This window comes from Cucurbita moschata, unplaced genomic scaffold (genome assembly GCF_002738365.1).
Source record: "Cucurbita moschata cultivar Rifu unplaced genomic scaffold, Cmos_1.0 Cmo_Scf00627, whole genome shotgun sequence".
NCBI lineage: Eukaryota > Viridiplantae > Streptophyta > Magnoliopsida > Cucurbitales > Cucurbitaceae > Cucurbita > Cucurbita moschata.
This window is the reverse complement of record NW_019269143.1, coordinates 1-3,836: the sequence shown is the minus strand read 5'-3', so window position 1 is coordinate 3,836 and position 3,836 is coordinate 1. Positions and strand designations below refer to the sequence as shown.

At 56.6% G+C, this 3,836-nt stretch overlaps 12 non-coding genes across 12 annotated transcripts; all 12 read right to left on the bottom strand.

Annotated features, from left to right (window-relative positions):
- Positions 1–160: 160 nt before the first annotated feature.
- LOC111440636 lies at positions 161–279 on the bottom strand. Its single transcript, XR_002709986.1, has one exon. It is a non-coding gene; the product is annotated as a 5S ribosomal RNA (ribosomal RNA).
- Positions 280–483: 204 nt separating this feature from the next.
- Positions 484–602, bottom strand: LOC111440646. Its single transcript, XR_002709996.1, has one exon. It is a non-coding gene; the product is annotated as a 5S ribosomal RNA (ribosomal RNA).
- A 204-nt stretch (positions 603–806) lies between these two features.
- Positions 807–926, bottom strand: LOC111440638. The gene has a single exon (XR_002709988.1). It is a non-coding gene; the product is annotated as a 5S ribosomal RNA (ribosomal RNA).
- A 204-nt stretch (positions 927–1,130) lies between these two features.
- LOC111440645 lies at positions 1,131–1,249 on the bottom strand. The gene has a single exon (XR_002709995.1). It is a non-coding gene; the product is annotated as a 5S ribosomal RNA (ribosomal RNA).
- A 204-nt stretch (positions 1,250–1,453) lies between these two features.
- On the bottom strand, positions 1,454–1,572 carry LOC111440637. The gene has a single exon (XR_002709987.1). It is a non-coding gene; the product is annotated as a 5S ribosomal RNA (ribosomal RNA).
- Positions 1,573–1,776: 204 nt separating this feature from the next.
- On the bottom strand, positions 1,777–1,895 carry LOC111440644. Its single transcript, XR_002709994.1, has one exon. It is a non-coding gene; the product is annotated as a 5S ribosomal RNA (ribosomal RNA).
- A 204-nt stretch (positions 1,896–2,099) lies between these two features.
- Positions 2,100–2,218, bottom strand: LOC111440640. The gene has a single exon (XR_002709990.1). It is a non-coding gene; the product is annotated as a 5S ribosomal RNA (ribosomal RNA).
- Positions 2,219–2,420: 202 nt separating this feature from the next.
- Positions 2,421–2,539, bottom strand: LOC111440639. The gene has a single exon (XR_002709989.1). It is a non-coding gene; the product is annotated as a 5S ribosomal RNA (ribosomal RNA).
- A 204-nt stretch (positions 2,540–2,743) lies between these two features.
- Positions 2,744–2,862, bottom strand: LOC111440642. The gene has a single exon (XR_002709992.1). It is a non-coding gene; the product is annotated as a 5S ribosomal RNA (ribosomal RNA).
- Positions 2,863–3,066: 204 nt separating this feature from the next.
- On the bottom strand, positions 3,067–3,185 carry LOC111440641. The gene has a single exon (XR_002709991.1). It is a non-coding gene; the product is annotated as a 5S ribosomal RNA (ribosomal RNA).
- Positions 3,186–3,387: 202 nt separating this feature from the next.
- LOC111440643 lies at positions 3,388–3,506 on the bottom strand. Its single transcript, XR_002709993.1, has one exon. It is a non-coding gene; the product is annotated as a 5S ribosomal RNA (ribosomal RNA).
- A 204-nt stretch (positions 3,507–3,710) lies between these two features.
- LOC111440635 lies at positions 3,711–3,829 on the bottom strand. The gene has a single exon (XR_002709985.1). It is a non-coding gene; the product is annotated as a 5S ribosomal RNA (ribosomal RNA).
- Between the last annotated feature and the right edge of the window lie 7 nt (positions 3,830–3,836).

The window sequence follows — 3,836 nt, the reverse complement described above, 5'->3', positions numbered from 1 at the left end:
GCATGATCGAGGCGACGGTGGGTGCACGCACGTGCTCGGAACGGCCGGCGGGGCCCGCGCGGACACGTCGGGGAGAAGAAACGCGATGGGCGTGAGCGGGGGAGGTTGCCATTTGTAAAGAAAGGGAAAAATTGAAATAACGAGCAAAAGAAATAAAAAAGGGGTGCAACACGAGGACTTCCCAAGTGGTCACCCAACTTAGTACTACTCTCGCCCAAGCACGCTTAACTGCGGAGTTCTGATGGGATCCGGTGCATTAGTGCTGGTATGATCGCACCCGACATGCCATGCGCACAAATTGCATTTACCGCATGCGGGGCGGCATGATCGAGGCGACGGTGGGTGCACGCACGTGCTCGGAACGGCCGGCGGGGCCCGCGCGGACACGTCGGGGAGAAGAAACGCGATGGGCGTGAGCGGGGGAGGTTGCCATTTGTAAAGGAACGGGGAGAAATTGAAATAACGAGCAAAAGAAATAAAAAAGGGGTGCAACACGAGGACTTCCCAAGTGGTCACCCAACTTAGTACTACTCTCGCCCAAGCACGCTTAACTGCGGAGTTCTGATGGGATCCGGTGCATTAGTGCTGGTATGATCGCACCCGACATGCCATGCGCACAAATTGCATTTACCGCATGCGGGGCGGCATGATCGAGGCGACGGTGGGTGCACGCACGTGCTCGGAACGGCCGGCGGGGCCCGCGCGGACACGTCGGGGAGAAGAAACGCGATGGGCGTGAGCGGGGGAGGTTGCCATTTGTAAAGGAACGGGGAGAAATTGAAATAACGAGCAAAAGAAATAAAAAAGGGGTGCAACACGAGGACTTCCCAAGTGGTCACCCAACTTAGTAACTACTCTCGCCCAAGCACGCTTAACTGCGGAGTTCTGATGGGATCCGGTGCATTAGTGCTGGTATGATCGCACCCGACATGCCATGCGCACAAATTGCATTTACCGCATGCGGGGCGGCATGATCGAGGCGACGGTGGGTGCACGCACGTGCTCGGAACGGCCGGCGGGGCCCACGCGGACACGTCGGGGAGAAGAAACGCGATGGGCGTGAGCGGGGGAGGTTGCCATTTGTAAAGGAACGGGGAGAAATTGAAATAACGAGCAAAAGAAATAAAAAAGGGGTGCAACACGAGGACTTCCCAAGTGGTCACCCAACTTAGTACTACTCTCGCCCAAGCACGCTTAACTGCGGAGTTCTGATGGGATCCGGTGCATTAGTGCTGGTATGATCGCACCCGACATGCCATGCGCACAAATTGCATTTACCGCATGCGGGGCGGCATGATCGAGGCGACGGTGGGTGCACGCACGTGCTCGGAACGGCCGGCGGGGACCGCGCGGACACGTCGGGGAGAAGAAACGCGATGGGCGTGAGCGGGGGAGGTTGCCATTTGTAAAGAAACGGGGAGAAATTTAAATAACGAGCAAAAGAAATAAAAAAGGGGTGCAACACGAAGACTTCCCAAGTAGTCACCCAACTTAGTACTACTCTCGCCCAAGCACGCTTAACTGCGGAGTTCTGATGGGATCCGGTGCATTAGTGCTGGTATGATCGCACCCGACATGCCATGCGCACAAATTGCATTTACCGCATGCGGGGCGGCATGATCGAGGCGACGGTGGGTGCACGCACGTGCTCGGAACGGCCGGCGGGGCCCGCGCGAACACGTCGGGGAGAAGAAACGCGATGGGCGTGAGCGGGGGAGGTTGCCATTTGTAAAGGAACGGGGAGAAATTGAAATAACGAGCAAAAGAAATAAAAAAGGGGTGCAACACGAGGACTTCCCAAGTGGTCACCCAACTTAGTACTACTCTCGCCCAAGCACGCTTAACTGCGGAGTTCTGATGGGATCCGGTGCATTAGTGCTGGTATGATCGCACCCGACATGCCATGCGCACAAATTGCATTTACCGCATGCGGGGCGGCATGATCGAGGCGACGGTGGGTGCACGCACGTGCTCGGAACGGCCGGCGGGGCCCGCGCGGACACGTCGGGGAGAAGAAACGCGATGGGCGTGAGCGGGGGAGGTTGCCATTTGTAAAGGAACGGGGAGAAATTGAAATAACAAGCAAAAGAAATAAAAAAGGGGTGCAACACGAGGACTTCCCAAGTGGTCACCCAACTTAGTACTACTCTCGCCCAAGCACGCTTAACTGCGGAGTTCTGATGGGATCCGATGCATTAGTGCTGGTATGATCGTACCCGACATGCCATGCGCACAAATTGCATTTACCGCATGCGGGGCGGCATGATCGAGGCGACGGTGGGTGCACGCACGTGCTCGGAACGGCCGGCGGGGCCCGCGCGGACACGTCGGGGAGAAGAAACGCGATGGGCGTGAGCGGGGGAGGTTGCCATTTGTAAAGAAAGGGAGAAATTGAAATAACGAGCAAAAGAAATAAAAAAGGGGTGCAACACGAGGACTTCCCAAGTGGTCACCCAACTTAGTACTACTCTCGCCCAAGCTCGCTTAACTGCGGAGTTCTGATGGGATCCGGTGCATTAGTGCTGGTATGATCGCAGCCGACATGCCATGCGCACAAATTGCATTTACCGCATGCGGGGCGGCATGATCGAGGCGACGGTGGGTGCACGCACGTGCTCGGAACGGCCGGCGGGGCCCGCGCGGACACGTCGGGGAGAAGAAACGCGATGGGCGTGAGCGGGGGAGGTTGCCATTTGTAAAGGAACGGGGAGAAATTGAAATAACGAGCAAAAGAAATAAAATAGGGGTGCAACACGAGGACTTCCCAAGTGGTCACCCAACTTAGTACTACTCTCGCCCAAGCACGCTTAACTGCGGAGTTGTGATAGGATCCGGTGCATTAGTGCTGGTATGATCGTACCCGACATGCCATGCGCACAAATTGCATTTACCGCATGCGGGGCGGCATGATCGAGGCGACGGTGGGTGCACGCACGTGCTCGGAACGGCCGGCGGGGCCCGCGCGGACACGTCGGGGAGAAGAAACGCGATGGGCGTGAGCGGGGGAGGTTGCCATTTGTAAAGGAACGGGGAGAAATTGAAATAACGAGCAAAAGAAATAAAAAAGGGGTGCAACACGAGGACTTCCCAAGTGGTCACCCAACTTAGTACTACTCTCGCCCAAGCACGCTTAACTGCGGAGTTGTGATAGGATCCGGTGCATTAGTGCTGGTATGATCGTACCCGACATGCCATGCGCACAAATTGCATTTACCGCATGCGGGGCGGCATGATCGAGGCGATGGTGGGTGCACGCACGTGCTCGGAACGGCCAGCGGGGCCCGCGCGGACACGTCGGGGAGAAGAAACGCGATGGGCGTGAGCGGGGGAGGTTGCCATTTGTAAAGAAAGGGAGAAATTGAAATAACGAGCAAAAGAAATAAAATAGGGGTGCAACACGAGGACTTCCCAAGTGGTCACCCAACTTAGTACTACTCTCGCCCAAGCACGCTTAACTGCGGAGTTCTGATGGGATCCGGTGCATTAGTGCTGGTATGATCGCACCCGACATGCCATGCGCACAAATTGCATTTACCGCATGCGGGGCGGCATGATCGAGGCGACGGTGGGTGCACGCACGTGCTCGGAACGGCCGGCGGGGCCCGCGCGGACACGTTGGGGAGAAGAAACGCGATGGGCGTGAGCGGGGGAGGTTGCCATTTGTAAAGGAACGGGGAGAAATTGAAATAACGAGCAAAAGAAATAAAAAAGGGGTGCAACACGAGGACTTCCCAAGTGGTCACCCAACTTAGTACTACTCTCGCCCAAGCACGCTTAACTGCGGAGTTCTGATGGGATCCGGTGCATTAGTGCTGGTATGATCGCACCCGACATGC